Source organism: Schistocerca serialis, chromosome 9 (genome assembly GCF_023864345.2).
Source record: "Schistocerca serialis cubense isolate TAMUIC-IGC-003099 chromosome 9, iqSchSeri2.2, whole genome shotgun sequence".
Taxonomy (NCBI): domain Eukaryota; kingdom Metazoa; phylum Arthropoda; class Insecta; order Orthoptera; family Acrididae; genus Schistocerca; species Schistocerca serialis.
Genome location: NC_064646.1, coordinates 495,806,904 through 495,824,602, shown reverse-complemented (window position 1 = coordinate 495,824,602; position 17,699 = coordinate 495,806,904). Strand labels below are relative to the sequence as shown.

The window sequence follows — 17,699 nt, the reverse complement described above, 5'->3', positions numbered from 1 at the left end:
AAAATGTTAAAATTTTTACGTGCATTATTTAAAGATCTAATAAAATGGGTAATTTTTTATATAGAAGGCCGTGGATTGCTGTGTTATAAAGGTCATGTCCAGAAGAGGATGGGCACCAGGTTGGGGGAGTTGAAGCAAAGTTTGAGAGACAAGAAACTTTCTGATGGTAAAATCATGAGGCAGAATGACAGACAAAATGATTGATGAAAAACACAGTATTATGGGATGGTCATTAGAAATAATACTGAGGATTTGTTGAAAATGAAGCAGGCAGTATGGGCAACCTTTTTCCACAGACTGTCAACTGATGAAAAACCAGTACACCATCTTTGCCCTCCTGGACCTGATTCATTGTGCAATTACTGCAATGCGCAGTACTCAAACAGTTCATACAGTCATAAACATTCCACCCCAGCAGCAGTCACAGATATCATAAAACCAATTTACAGATACCTGGCAAATCCTGAATTACTGAAGAAGTGTCTTCAAGGCCAGACTCAAAATCCAAATAAGTCATTCAATAATCTTATATGGACCCTCTTACCAAAAACTGTTTTTGTTGGAATGAAGACACTAAAGTGGGAGGTCAGTGATGCTGTTATTGCTTTTAATGATGGCGACATTAGTAGGGTGAAAGTGCTACAACGTATGGGAATTAATCCTGGAGCAAACTGCATCAGAGAACTTGAACGGATGAACAAGGTTTGCATTGATAAAGCAGTGTACGCAGCACAGTTGGCCATTAAGAAGTCCAGAAAGAAGAAAAGAAGAAAAAACTTGGAAAAAAAAATCAAGGGGATGATATACGGTACAGTGCAGGGTGCCTCTGACTGCCTAAAAAAAAGCATATATTAAGTGAGTTATAGTCTTTTGAAACTTTAGAAGCTGTTCCTGAAAATTTACAGTTTACGTTGCATTTTTCCCTAACTCTCAGAAACCACTTCGAGTAGAGTATTCATGAACTCTTTCTAATGAAAAATCTTGCAGAAGACTCTCATTTATATAAGCAAACCAAAAATAGCCATTTTTGGCATTTTTAGAAAAATCGTCAACTTTGCTCTCAATCTGTTAACCACTGGATAGCAGTAGGAGAATGAAATCTTAGAATATACACTACTGGCCATTAAAATTGCTACACCACGAAGTTGACGTGCTACAGACGCGAAATTTAACCGACAGGAAGAAGATGCTGTGATATGCAAATGATTAGCTTTTCAGAGCATTCACACAAGGTTGGCGCCAGTGGCGACACCTACAACGTGCTGATGTGAGGAAAGTTTCCAACCGATTTCTCATACACAAACAGCAGCTGACTGGCGTTGCCTGGTGAAACGTTGTTGTGATGCCTCGTATAAGGAGGAGAAATGCGTAACATCACATTTCCGACTTTGATAAAGATTGGATTGTAGCCTATCGAGATTGCGGTTTATCGCATCGCGACATTGCTGCTCGCATTGGTCGAGATCCAACGACTGTTAGCAGAACATGGAATCAGTGGGTTCAGGAGGGTAATACGGAATGCAGTGCCGGATCCTAACGGCCTCATATCACTAGCAGTCGAGATGACAGGCATCTTATCCGCATGGCTGTAAAGGATCGTGCAGCCACGTCTCGATCTCCGAGTCAACAGATGGGGGCATTTGCAAGACAACAACCATCTGCACGAACAGTTCGACGATGTTTGCAGCAGCATGGACTATCAGCTCGGAGACCATGGCTACAGTTACCCTTGACCCTGCATCACAGACAGGAGCGCCTGCGATGGTGTACTCAACGACGAACCTGGGTGCACGAATGGTAAAACGTCATTTTTTCGGATGAATCCAGGTTCTGTTTACAGCATTATGATGGTAGCATCCATGTTTGGCGACAATGCGGTGAACACACATTGGAAGCGTGTACTCGTCATCGCACATCACCCGGCATGATGGTATTGGGTGCTATTGGTTACTCGTCTCGGTCTCCTCTTGTTCGCATTGACAGCACTTTGAACAGTGGACATTACATTTCAGATGTGTTACGACCTGTGGCTCACCCTTCATTCGATCCCTGCGAAACCCTACATTTCAGCAGGATAATGCACGACTGCATGTTGGAGGTCCTGTACAGGTCTTTCTGGATACAGAAAATGTTCGACTGCTGCCCTGGCCAGCACATTCTCCAGATCTCTCACCAATTGAAAACATCTGGTCAATGGTGGCCGAGCAACTGGCTCATCACAATAAGCCAGTCACTAGTCTTGATGAATTGTGGTATCGCGTTGAATCTGCATGGGCAGCTGTACCTGTACACGCCATCCAAGCTCTGTTTGACTCAGACTCAATGACAGAGGTGGTTGTTCTGGGTACTGATTTCTCAGGATCTATGCACCCAAACTGCGTTGAAAATGTAATCACATGTCAGTTCTAGCATAATATATTTGTCCAATGAATACCGTTTATCGTCTGCATTTCTTCTTGGTGTAGCAATTTAAATGGCCAGTAGTGTAAGACCTTGTATTGGTAAGGCTACTATGCACAAAGTTTCAGGGTTATCCCACAATTACTTCCAGAGATATTAAGAGTCAAACATCACATTTTTCTTATGCTTTTATTTTTCCTATCGACTTTGCTTCAAATTATCCATACACAAATTGTTCACACAATCTTATTATTATTATTATTATTATTATTATTTATTACTAGTATTATTATTCTTTTGCTTAAAATTGTACAATATGACCCAGTTTTGTTTCTTTCAAGAAAATATTACCAGAGATATTATGTCTGGAAGTTGCCTAATACCCGCGGATGGGACGTACCCTCTGCCATCCACTTTGCGGTGGTTTGCCGAGTATGGATGTAGATGCTCTGTTGATAGGTGCGCTATGGGCAATAGCTCTATTTTGGCAGCTACCACTCATTCCGTGCCAAGAAGTCCCTTCCATACTGCCTAGCCACCCACGGCTGCCGCATCTGCAGTGACGAGCGGTCCCTCTTGAAGTATACTGAGGATCTGATTGAGGCCTTTACAGATTCCAACTAGCCTCCCATCCTTGTACAAAAACAGATCTCCCATACCTTATCTTTCCAGTCATCCACCCCTCCCAAAGTCCCACCGTCCAGCCACAGAGAAGCATTCCTCTCATGACTCAGTACCACCCAGGACTGGAGCAACTGAATTATTACATTCTGCACCAGAGTTTCGACTACCTCTCGTCATGCCCTCAAAAGATAAATGTCCTATTCACTATCCTTCCCACCCCTCCCACAGTGGTATTCCACCATCCACCAAACCTACACAACACAGCTCCCACCATTGCCTCATGGCTCATATCCCTATAATAAATCTTGATGCAAGACCTGTCTCATACATCCTCCACCACCTACTCCAGTCAAGTCACGAACATTACCTATTCCATCAAAGGTAGGGCTACCTGCGAAACCATTCGTGTGATCTACAAGCTACGCTGCAAGCACTGTTCTGTATTCTACGTGGGTATGACAACCAACAAGCTGTCTGTCCGCATGAATGGCTACCGACAAATTGTGGCAAAGAAACAACTGGACTCTCCTGTTGCTGAGCACACCACCCAACACGACGTTCTTCATTTCAAACTACTTCACAGCCTCCACCATCTGGATCCTCCCTACCAACACCTGCTTTTCTGAATTGCACAGGTGGAAATCTCCCTATAATATCCTACATTCCCGTAACCCTCATGCCTCAACCTTTGTTACTCACTGTTCTTACCAGTCTAGCCCCTTTCCTGTCCACATTCCAGCACTACATAGCCCTCTATTCCAACAACGCACCCAGTCTCTTTATTTCTCTCCTTTTCTGCTACCCCACCTCCCTCCCCCTCCCTCCATCTAACCTCCCGACTGCACCTAGAAGCCCTACCCTCTCTCTATCTCATCTCTGCACATCCCCACTAGTAGCACTTTACCGTCCCCCACCCCTACCCTGCTATCCTTACCTCCTCCCCGTCCCAGCCTTCTCCTTACCCCCACCTGGTTGCCTCTCTCATCATGCGCTGCTGCTCAGCCTGGCTTCAGCTGTCAGAGACTGTGGTCGTGCGCACGTGTGCGTGCGTGTGTGTGTGTGTGTGTGTGTGTGTGTGTGTGTGTGTGTGTGTGCGTGTGTGTGTGTGTGTGTGCGTGTGTGTGTGTGCGTGTGTGTGTGTGCGTGTGTGCGCGCGCGCGCTTTTTGCACAATTTCGACAAAGGCTTTGTTGGCGAAAAGCTCTTTTTTTGTGCCAATTTGGTCTCAAGATCTCCGCTATACTGTGAGTAGCAACTATGCTTTTCATAATATCGTTACATTCCATTCTGGATTTTCCATTGTTTGATTATATGAAGTGAACATTAAATCAGGAATGCAATCACCACTGACAGAAGAAGAAAAACAAGAATGGCATAAAAAGCTAGGTCATCCAGGCTTGGCTACACTTCAAAGACCAAAAGAATGTGCAATGGCATTTTTAACAGTTTATTCTCAGCACAAAAATTGTGTGATGCTTGTGTGAGAGCTAAGCTAAAAAAAAGTTATTTTCTATTTAGAAAGAGAGAGAGAGAGAGAGAGAGAGAGAGAGAGAGAGAGAAGATCACTTGAAATAATATATACTGTTATCTGTGGAGGGATAGAACCCCCATCTTTTAATGGATGCAGATAACACGTGACAGTATTATATTATTTCACTCATTTTTGTGTGACCTATTTCTTAAGAGGGCGCAAGATTCATATGAAAATGCGTTTTGGAAAGCAAAAATCAGTTCACTCTGAAATTGTCTAAAATAGGATTAATAAAGACGATGAATACAGCAGCCAAGAGTTTACGAACTGATGCAAAGGAAAAGAAATTGTGCTAGACTACAGTATTCCTTGACTCAATGGGAAAGCAGGGAGACTACATCTACATCCACAGACACACCCACATTTACATCTACACTCTGCAAATCACTGCGAAATGCATGGTAGACGGTACATCCCATTTTACTAGTTATCAGGATTTCTTCCCATTCCATTCACATATGGAGCGTGAGAAGAAAGATTCTAATCTTGTCATCATGATCCCTATGCGAACGACACACAGGGGGCTGTAGCATATTCACAGAGTAATCATTTAAAGCTGGTTTTTGAAACTTTGTAGGTAGACTTACTCAGGATAGTTTACATCTACCTTCAAAAGTCTACCAGTTCCGTTTTTTCCAACACCACTATAACACTCTCCAGCAGGTCAAACAAACCTGTGACCATTTGTGTTATCCTTCTCTGTATACATTCAATATCCCGTGTTAGTCCTATCTGGTACGGGTCCCACACACTCGAGCAGTATTCTAGAATGGGTCGCATGAGTGATTTGTAAGCAATCTCGTTTCTAAACTGGTTGCACTTCCCCAGAGATTTTTCAATCAACAGAAGTCTACCACCTGCTTTATTCACAATGGAGATGATGTGGTCATTCCATTTCATACTCCTGCAAAGTGTTATGCCCATGTATTTGTGTGAGTTGGCCAACTCCACCTAGGTGCCGATATTATAGTCATAGAATAAAATATCTTTTTCATTTTTTGAAGTGCACAATTTTACATTTCTGAACATTTAAAGCAAATTACCAATCTTTGCAGTACTTTGAAATCCATCAAGACCTGACTGAATGTTTATGCAGCTCCTTTCAGGCAGTACTTCATTACAGATAACTGCATCGCCTGCAAAAAGTCTGAGGTTACTATCAATATTGTCTGCAAGGTCATTAATATGGTGTCGTAAGGCGTGGAAGTTGAATGCGCGTCAGAGGGTATGGACCTGGATACCCACTAGGGGTCTCTGTGCTCCAGCGCTTGCCTGCGCCGCGAGCCTCACCGTGCGTGTGCGCCGCTCTCCACACCATGTGGAGTCTGCAGGCAATCACATTTCCCACGGTCATATATTTAGGCGGCGCTACCCCAGCTGTCTGGTACTCGCCTAGTTCACATGTGCATCTCGGCCGAACTGTGTTCCCGTTCTGCGTGCTGACATACACACTGTCGTTGCTTGGGGTGTTCCTGCATTATTGTTGTCTCACTGTATTTATCACCTCAGTTCTTGTTTGTTTGCCAAGTGTTGTGTCCTGATTGGTCCTAGTGTCTGTCATCCCCTACTTGTTCGTCTGTCCTGTCTGTTTGGTGTTCGCGATATCTCCATCGGCTCACCTGCCTGGTGGCTACTTGTCTCCATTCTCTGTCATGCACAGCTTGCCGGTCGCTCGCAGCTATAACAATTAATATACAACATGAACAGCAAGGCTTCTACAACACTACCCTGAGGCACACCCGAAGTTACTCCTACATCTGATGATGAGTCTCCATTCAAAATAACATGCTGTGTGCCCCCCTCCCCCCAGAAAGTACTTAACCCAGTCACAAATTTCACTTGATACTCTGTACAATCAAACTTTTGACAATAAGCATAGATGTGCTACTGAGTACTTTTTGGAAATATAAAAATACTGCATCTACCTGACTGCCTTGATCCACAGCTTTCAGTATGTTATGTGGGGAAAATATGAGTTGGGTTCCACATGACCAATGTTTCCGGAAACCATACTGGTTGGTATGAAGGAGGTCATTCTGTTCATGATATATCATTATGTTTCTACTCAGAGTACATTCTAATATTTTACAACAGATTGATCTCAAAGATATTGGATGGTAATTTTGTGGATCACTTCCATTACCCTTCTTGTAGACAGGTGTTACCTGTGCTTTCTTCCAACTATTGTGCACGGTTTTGCTTTCGAGAGGTCTATGATATATTATAGTTAGAAGCTAGGGTCAAACTCGGCCACAAATTCAATATAGAATCTGATAGGGATTCCATCTGGCCTTGGAGCTTCTTGCAATTTTAATGGTATCAGACTCTTTCGCAATATCACTGACACTAATACTTATTTCACTCATCCTTTCAGTGGTACAAGGATTAAATTGGGGCAATTCTCCTGCATCTTCCTTTGTAAAGGAACATTTGAAAACTGAGTTAAGCATTTCAGCTTTTGCTCTGCTACCCTCAATATCAGTTCATGCCTCATTCGCTAGGGGCTGGTCACTAACTTTGGTGCCACTAAAAGCCTTTGCATATGGCCAGAATTTCTTTGCGTTTTGTGAATCATCATCTGACAATACTCTGCATTGGTAGTCACCGAAAGCTTCATACATTGCCCACTTGACTGCCAAACGTGTTTTGTTCAGCATCTCTTTATCTATAGTGCTATGCTTTGATTTACACATATTATGCTGTAGCCTCCATTTCTTTACAAGTTTCCTTAAAGTGACTGACTGTATACCATGGAGGGGTCCCTCCCACTATCCAGTGCATGCTCAACTATTCTTTTAAGCTTGAGCCACTGTTCCTCTAGCTGCTTCTGCTCTATGCTGGAAGTTTCAAATTTCTCACCGAAATATGACACTAACTACTGATTTTTTATCTACTTTACTGAACAATCTTTCTGCTTGTTTTAGTTGTCCTTTGCACTTTGGTAATCATTATTGCGACAACCATGTCATGATCAATTGATGTTTTTGATGTGGACATCCTTAAAGAGATCAGGTCTATTTGTTGCTATTAGATCCAATACATTTCCATCATGAGTTGGATTCCAAACTACGTGTTCCAGGCAGTTTTCAGAGAAGGCATTTAGTAATGTTTCACTGGATGTATTATGTCCTCCACTGACAAAATCTTAATTTTTCCAATTGATTGTTGGATGATTAAAGTCTCCACCAATGATTACATTATGACTGAGGAACTTGCACACAAGTGAAATGAAGTTTTCTCTGAAGTTTCCAGTTACATTTTCTCTGAAGTTTCCAGTTACATCAGGAGATGAGTCTGTTGAGCAATTAAGTATCCAGTTACCATTTTATGCCCACTGTTGATACTGAGTCTAGCCCACACAATCTTACGTGCTGTTTTAATTTATATCTCAGAGGATCAGAGGTTTTTTGTCTACAGCAACAAATATACCACCTCCAAATACCATTAGCCTACATCATTTTGATACACACTTAAATTTTCCCCAAAAATCTCACTGCTTTCAATTTCAGGTTTCAACCAGTTTTCTGTAACTAGTACTGTATGAGCTTCACTGTTTTTCAGGAGTGCGTAGAACTCTGTCCCTTTGTTGCAAATGTTTCGGCAGTTAACCACTAGGATTTTAATAATGTTGCCCATGAGAAGCATTTCTTTCAATCTTACACTGATATATCCGAGTTTCCTATAGCAATCGTTATCTGGATTGTATGGAGAGTCGCCTAATCTAAAAAGCCCTCACAGGCACCTCACACAATCATCTACCTAAATCTGATAATAACGAACAAGGCAAGAGCTATGATATTTGAGAGCAAACTGAAGAAAGAGCTATGGGGACAGGGAGTACTCATAGCTATGTAGTTGATCAACAGGACCCCAATTACAATCACAGTGCCACACCTACAGAAAAGTGGTTTGGAAAAAGTCCAGATCTGTGAATACTTCACATTTTTGGATCAAGAGTTCCTCCAAAAATCTATGCTGCTGGAAGAAACTAGATGAAAGAAGTAATCCACACACTTTTGTTGGTTATGATTACAGACTCTTTAATGCAGAAACAAGAAATATTGTTGCATCAAGAGATGTTGAAACTGAACAGAGAGTGAAAAAGAGACTCTACAGAAAAATCTTGTTAATGATGAACTACCAAATGACACTAACAATCAAGCAAATAAAATTCAAGACCATGAAAAAGAAGGAGATGAAAAGCAAGAGGAAAGAGCATGCAATGAAGACACAAGAAACTACAATCTTAGGGACAGAAACAATTAGAAGAAACCTTTAAAATATGATGATTTTGAACAGCATTACTTACGTGTAAAGAATGTATTAATGGCCCACTCACAGAAAATTGATTAAAAGCAATAGAAGAAGAACCGACAGCTCTTCAACAAAATGAAACATGGAAGTTGGTAAATCCAAAGGAGGCAAATGGGAAAGAGATCTTTAACAAGCAAATGTATCTTTAAAATCAGAGATGATTATTGATACGAGGCCAGACCAGTTGTCAAACGATGTCAACAAGAAAAGGGTACAGATTTCAAACAATTACTGGGACAACGGAAGGGTCTGATTCCACCTGTCTGCTTTGACCCATGACATAACTGTTTTGCATTGGTGATGTCGCTGAGGCGTGGTGTGTTAAAAATGGATTGTGTTTGCAAAGGGTGTGTTGGAGTAAGTGGTGGCATACTATAGTGTGTGATGTTTGTTTCTAAATTGTTTGTGAGTGATGTTAGTACGATATTAGTGCTACATGTTACTCAATGTAGTGGAAGTTTGTTTTTTGCTGCCTTGGCAGTATGTTATTTCAGTGTCAATAGTTATTGGCTGCCAATTTACTTTTGGTTTTGAAATTGTTTGTTTATTCTGCTATTAATGGTTTGAAAGTTATTTTTTTGGCATTTTGTTTGGTACTATCTATTGGTGTTATAACAAAGTTTACCAGTCTTTGGTTGCTTGATGTTTATGGGCAATAATACGGCATATACAATTAAAGTTCTCCAGTTATGTCGCCACATTGTGGAATGCGTGAAGTGTCAGCATGTGCGGGAATTACGATACTGAGCCAAGTATCTGCTTCTCAAAGCAGGTACAAGTGTATGGTTTTTGTTCGTGTGTGTGTGTGTGTGTGTGTGTGTGTGTGTGTGTGTGTGTGTGTGTGTGTGTGTGTGTGTGTGTGTGTAGGGGGAGGGGCACGGGGGGGGGGGGGGGGGGGGCAGGTATTGTTGTTTTACTTTGAGCTATATAGTTCAAATGAAATATTCAATTACAGATTCTTTGTGTGTTTTGCTTGGTTTATTCTTGAGGATTTCATGTTTACTATTTTTCAGTAGTGTTTGTTTTAGAACGGTGACATTCTTACAGTATGTTCAGCTTGGTCCCACCCAATACCTTTACTTTCTGCCCCATTAGTTTCATTTTATTGTTGAAGTAAAATATTTCATCTGGTTAAATATCTTTGGTCCTGGGTGTATTTAGTGGTTTGTGGGATTGAAGGGAGCAGCCTGCGATGGTCATCGGTCGGCGTATTTAGTGACCTTATGACTGCCGTATTGTGTACACTGGGAACAGGGGTGTCTGCCATCTTGATGACGTCGGGGGTCAAAGCAGACAAGCAGAATTGGACACTTCTATATTGCCCAATTATTCAGTCAAGTAGTGGATGTGTGTTCATTAAGAGTGTTGTTTGCTCTGGCAGCAAGGAAATAATTCCATATTAGATTAGATTACATTCAGTTTTTGTTCCATAGACCCAAAAATGAGATTATTCTCATGGGTGTGGAACAAGTCACAAAGCATAACATAAAACATTTGAATATGATACTCATTACCTTGATCATCTGTCAGAGGATTGACTAAATAGGTGAATATATTACAGTATACTGCAACTGCTAAAAGTTACATAATTAGCACACTGCCAGAATGAATCATTGTTGTTACACACAATTAATAAATTTATCATACACAAAATACCTAATCTTGACTGCTGTGATCAAGTGCTATCAAAACTGAAAAATAACAGACTATTTTACTTATGCTGGTCTAACAGCCACTGTTAAGATATTCATCTATACAGTAGAAGAAGTTGCCTATCAAAAAGTCTTTCAAACTTTATCTGAAACCAACTTCATAATGGTTGCTGGCAATTTACTGAAAATGTGTTCGTGAACACTGGACGCCTTTTTGGACCAAGTTAAGTGATTTTTAGGTCTTTATTTAAATTGTTTTTATTCCTAGGATTGATACTATGTATTGAGCTGTTTGTTGGAAATAGAGCTATATTACTTATAACAAATTCGATTACGGAATAAATATACTAAGAAGCAGTGGTTAGAATACGAAGTTCTTTGAACAAGTTTGTACACCATATTCTTGAATTTACACCACAAATGAGTCTTGTTACATACTTTTGCACAATAAAAATTTTTGCTTGGCTTGACAAGTTACCCCAGAATATGATCCCATATGACATAATAGAATGAATGTAAGCAAAGTATGCAAGTTGGTTTATATTTATATCTCTTACATCTGACATCATTCTCACTGCAAATACAGACTTGTTTAGGCGCTTCAGCAATTCTACGGCATGCACTTCTCAACTGAATTTATTGTCAAGTTGTAAACCCAGAAATTTTTACACTGTCAACATCTTCGATCCGCATGTCTTCACATGTTATACACATGCTGGAAGGACATCTCTTACATGTTCTGAACTGCATACAGTGGGTCTTTTCAAAATTTAATGACAGTGAATTAGTTTTAAACCACTTATTAATGTCTGTGAACATCTGATTAGCAGCTATTTCTAAATCTGTACTTGGCTTGCTACTTATTATGATGTTTGCATCATCTGCAAACAAAACAAACTTTGCATCTAGCAATGCAACAGATGAGAAGTCATTAATGTACACAAGAAAAAGCAATGGACCCATGATGGAAGCTTGAAGAGCACCACGTGCAATTAATTCACAATCAGATAAAGACAGACTACCTACTGCACAGGTATTTCGCAACAACACCCTTTGTTTCTTGTTACTTAGCTAAGCCTTGACCCATTTCATAAAACTGCCGATAACACAATAATAATCCAATTTATTTAAGAGAATGCAGTGATGCACACTGTCAAAGGCTTTTGACAGGTCACAGAAAATGCCAGTAGCCTCTAAATTGTTATCTAATTGATTATGTACATTTTCACCGTATGTAAACTGCATTCTCTATATCAGAACTCCTAAGGAACCCAAACTGTGAATTGGACGATATGTTATTTGCACTCAGGTGATTAAGGACATGCATAAACACAACCTTATCAATAATCCGACAAAAGTGAAACTGGTCAATGGTCTGATGATATCTCTTTTTGCCCTTCTTGTAAAGAGGCTTAATTTGAGCATATTTTAGATATTCTGTAAATGTTCCACTGGTAAGAGATTGATTACACAAATAACTTAAGCTAGAACAACTCGCATGAGCATTGATTGTTATCATAACAACTAGAATACTTAGAATTTACGGATTTTATGACGGATACTACTTCTTTGGGAGATGTGTCATTTCTATTTTACTGAAGTTATTTGTAAACATTGGTCTCAGACTTTCCATTGCACTGTTTACTGAACCTGATAACCCCCAGCTGTCAGTAACAGAATGTTTGATTTAAAAACAGCATTTTACCATGGGACACTGGATAAAGAGAATTTTATGAAGATACCTGAAGCATACAAGAAGCTGGAAAAACATGTATTTTGAAGAAAGCTCTGTATAGACTTAAACAAGTTCTATCCAAATGAAATGAAACTGACAGATTTTCTAAAATCAGAAGGACTAATTCACTTGAAGTCAGATCAGTGCATATTTAAAGATGTAACTGAAGAAATGTACATGGCTATACACGTTGTTGATGGAATAATAACGCAAAAAGACTTGGAGAAAATTGAAAATATACAGAAAAAACTTAAGAAGAATTTAGAAATAGTTGCAGCAGAAAATCCAGATATGGTACATAGGGATACAAATAATGTAGAGAGAGAGTATGGATTATAAATTTCTGTATCATGAAGCCACAGCAAGTCTTCTGTATTTGTCATGTAAAACTAGACCACATCTTGCATTTACAGTCAACTATGAGAGCCGCTTCACAGAAGATTCCAAGAAAAGGGCTTACCAAATGTAAAAGGAACTCTGAGATACCAAGAATTATGGCCTTTTCTACAAGAAGAAAAAAATTTAAAAAGATGACACTATTTACCTAAATATCTATTGTGGTGCTGATAATGCATAAGATTTAAGAAACAGGAAGAATACAAGTGCATATATTGTTCTTTACAACGGTGCTCTCATCAGCTGGCGTTCCAAGAAGCAAAGCTACTTCACCAACTGAAGCAGAATACATTGTGTGCGAGTTGCATTTGTGTGAGTGTGTGCATGCTGTCTACTTTTGACTAGGGCCTTGTAGGCCACAAGGTAGCTTTCCGACAGTCTTTTTTGTTATGCCTTTCTGAAACTCAGTATCTCCGCTATATGGAAGTGACTACTATCCTTTTCATTATAATGTTATCATTACTTAACTGTTTTAGAAAATTGTTTACTGTATGATTAACTAAAACTGTAAAACTTATTATTTATATTTACTAAAAACAAACACTGTATTTGAGGGGGGGGGGGAATTGAAAATGCTGAAGAACTGGTAAAAAACGATGTTTACTCTGTATGTTTTTAAGTATTGGCAATCATAAAAAGAATAATGTGACTTACTTAAAGAGTTTTAATACTTGAGGGGGGGGGGGGGATCCACCTAACAATATTTTCACCTTGGTTACCCATGATGAACACTTCGAGAAACATTTGTCTCCATTATTTCAATAAAGTAAACATTCCATTCTTTAAAAGCACTCTGAAATAGTAAAAACCTGCTCTCTCTCTTTTAAACATTTTTAAAACTGTTATATCTGCATTTAGAAACAGACCTTCTACACAATTCTGTTCTTTAACAGCCTTTAACTACTTGCTGCTATTGGCACATGTACAAATCTTGCAATTTCAGGCATGATGAAGGAAACTTAATCCATTAACTGCCATGATCCTCATTTGGGGACTGGATAGTTTTTGTCCCATCAGTTGGCAGCAGTGTCTTTGTTTTAATGCCGAATAACTGATAATATTTGAGAACAGTCTAACTGAAGTGAGCGACACACCAGAGTCAAAATATTGAGTTTGGTTTCTTACGTAAAGTTGAATAAACCATAAATCGGATGGTAAGTCATGTAATACAAATATCATACATTTTCAATTGTGTTAGTTTTACATTATTTTTATTATTCCGTCAAATGATGCAATCATGCTGTAAATTTGTAGGTTACAGTAGATCATAAACGTTTCTTTATTCATTTATTATTAGTAAATATTGTTTTATTACATGTTTTAAAGAGATACCCGTTTGGGGATCGTGGGTAATACAAAGTAATTTCACACATCGATACAGTTCCCCACAGTCGTTTAATGAACAAAGTAAGAGCATATGGACTATCAGACCAATTGTGTGATTGGATTGAGGAGATCGCAGGATGTCATTCTCAATGGAGAGAAGTCTTCCGAAGTAAGAGCGATTTCAGGTGTGCCGCAGGGATTGAGGAGATCGCAGGATGTTATTCTCAATGGAGAGAAGTCTTCCGAAGTAAGAGCGATTTCAGGTGTGCCGCAGGGGAGTGTCATAGGACCGTTGCTATTCCCAATATACATAAATGACCTAGTGGATGACATCGGAAGTTCACTGAGGCTTTTTGCAGATGATGCTGTGGTGTATCGAGAGGTTGTAACAATGGAAAATTGTACTGAAATGCAGAAGCACCTGCAGCGAATTGACGCATTGTGCAGGGAATGGCAATTGAATCTGAATGTAGACAAGTGTAATGTGCTGCGAATACAAAGAAAGATAGATCCCTTATCATTCAGCTACAAAATAGCAGGTCAGCAACTGGAAGCAGTTAATTCCATAAATTATTTGGGGTACGCATTAGGAGTGATTTAAAATGGAATGATCATATAAAGTTGATCGTCGGTAAAGCAGATGCCAGACTGAGATTCACTGGAAGAATCCTAAGGAAATGCAACAAAAGAAGTAGGTTACAGTACACTTGTTCGCCCACTGCTTGAATAATGCTCAGCAGTGTGGGATCCGTACCAGATAGGGTTGATAGAAGAGATAGAGAAGATCCAACGGAGAGCAGCGCACTTCGTTACAGGATCATTTAGTAATCGCGAAAGTGTTACGGAGATGATAGATAAACTCCAGTGGAAGACTCTGCAGGAGAGATGCTCAGTAGTTCGGTACGGGCTTTTGTTAAAGTTTCGAGAACATACCTTCACCGAAGAGTCCAGCAGTATATTGCTCCCTCCTACGTATATCTCGCGAAGAGACCATGAGGATAAAATCAGAGAGATTAGAGCCCACACAGAAGCATACTGACAATCCTTCTTTCCACGAACAATACGAGACTGGAATAGAAGGGAGAACCGATAGAGGTACTCAGGGTACCCTCCGCCACACACAGTCAGGTGGCTTGCGGAGTATGGATGTAGATGTAGAATCACTATCATTGTTTCATTTATTTATTATTATTTTTTTTAGATATGGGAACCAGTAAAAGTTCCTCACACTATCTGAAGCAGAAGATATGATAAATGATCCTAATTTTCTCACCAAAGATAATGGTGATGGTGTGATAGATATTGTAGAACTTCACCCTGACAATGTGGATCGCGTTTCCAACGCTGAAGAATTCGATGACGACATTTTGGAAGACACTTATCCAAATGATGTTCCTGAAAAGCTGGAAGCTCCTTCAAGTGCAATTGCAGTTGCCGATACAAATACAGAACTTCTGGCCAAAAAAGACCCTAGTACTTCACGGCCCAAACGGTCAAAGAAGAGCAAGTTGAAAACAGTGAAAATAGTTTCCGGTTGGCAAAAAGTTAAGCCTGATTTCGAAAAGACATTTGGGCATAATGACAACATAAACAGAGCTATGGAACAAGTAACTTCTCTCAAAGGAAAATCAGTGATCAAAATTCTCAAATGCTATTTGACCACGAAATAATGAATTTTACTGTCAAAGAAAGTGTCAGATATGCTGCTGCACAGAATAACAGGCATAGATTTATGTTTTCAGTAGACTGTCTTCGACATTTGTAGGCTTTTTATGCCTTACAAGTTACCATTATTTGCCTCAGGAGTAAATGTATTTGTGCGAAGATGACGACTTCGACATTAGAAGTGTCAGAAAATGTTTCTCCAGAAGGTATTTAGAAATAAAGAAAAATCTGCCCTTCAACGACAGTTCTAAACTGACAGTTCATAATTTGGCAACCACAGATTTCAAGATATGCCCCCCATTGTCAAAATGAATCAAAATTATATGAAGTTTGGCGTTTTTTTGAAAAATATAAGCATTGATGAGCAGATGGTCAGATATTTTGGGCATCATTACTTCAAACAATTTATTCAGGGTAAACCCATATGGTTTGGGTTCAAACAGTGGACAATGAGCTGTGCAGAAACAGGATACTGCTTTCATACAGACTTGTAAACTGGGAAAAGGAACGATGCCATTGAGGTGCAAGGTTTGGGTGCATCAGTTATAATGAGCAAAATATATATGGTGAACAATCCCTCTAACCACATTTTGTTTTTTGATAATTTTTCCACTAGTTTTGATGTAATGAAAACCTTCACATACCGAAATGTAGCAGCAACAGGAACAGTTCTATCAAACCAAATAAATAAATACCCTCTCAAGTCAAATAATGAATTCAGAGAGGAATCTCATGAAGCTATCTATGGATTACAGATTTTATGTTAAAACAAAATATTCTGTGCTGCATGGAAAGATAATTAATGTATACGAGTCTTGTCAAACCATCAAGTAATATATCCAGAGACTAGAAAAGTTGAAGATGTCCAGAGAAGAATGTAAGTAGATGGTCCAGATTGGAGAAAAAAGATATGTAAATACCCCGGCCTCTCTGTAGACATCTCTACAATAAATTCATGGGTGGAGTGGACAAACTTGACTGGTGTATAAATAAATATAGAATAAAAATATGTGGAAAGAAATGGTATTTTCCTATATTCACAAACATAATTGATACTGCAGTAGTGAATGCTTATGTATTATACTGTCATGCTAACACCAACCAGAGTTTAGAGGGCAAATAACTAGAGGCTACCTACAAACACAGTCTATTTATCATCTTAAAAGTCTTGGCAGATGATAACTGCAGAAAAAGACCCAGAAACGTGTTTCAGAAACAGTGAGAAAAAAATCCATTGGGACATTATCTAGAAAGAACCTGTGAAGGAAAACAAAGAAAACGTGTGATATGCAAGAGAAACATAAGAAAACAATGTAGAAAATGTAATGTAGGCTTACATATGGAATGTATGGAACAGTGGCCTCAACAAGTTTTTTTTACTTACAAAAATGTAAAACATGAGTTCATACAAAATGCATTTTATGTCCAAATAATTAAAAATAATCAGAACTGTAAAATATTATTGCAAATAAAATTGGTTTCCAATTATTCCTCTTTTTCATGTCATCTGCCACGATCCCCATTTGGGGCTTTCTGGAAAAAAAACTGCTATACTTCTGAAAAAGGTATTTTTAAAAAAATTGGCAGTTAATGGGTTAATTTTTCAAATGCTAATTTCATAGATTAAAAAAAAACCATTTATATATTTTCTTCCAGTATCACAACAAAATACAATCGCAGTTTTATTATGAAATAACATGGGAAATGAAAAAGAAACAAGACAACATGAATGAATATGGGAGGTCAGAGACAAACATAAATGTTGATTGATCCAAAGTTATAATTATTCAAAAGCCATAAACTTTACTGATCCAAACAAGTGCTACTCAAAAGCAGCCGTAAAGAGCAAGAGGTATTCAAAAAGGGAAACTGAGACACATCAGAAAACTGGAAAACGATTAGTCACAAAATAACTTCTTAGGTACCACTTATGTTCTAATATTGCAGTTTTGATCAGCGATATATAAATAGTAACCTACTTATTAGCTTCTTATATTCTTGGCACAACCCAAACATTTTCATTTGAGAGAGAGAAGCAGGAGGGGGAAGGGGGAGAC

At 39.1% G+C, this 17,699-nt stretch overlaps 1 protein-coding gene across 1 annotated transcript in view; it reads right to left on the bottom strand.

Moving 5' to 3' along the window:
- LOC126419169 (lysine-specific demethylase lid) overlaps positions 1–17,699 on the bottom strand; it is a 40,886-nt gene that overhangs the window by 17,706 nt on the left and 5,481 nt on the right. The window lies entirely within an intron of this gene.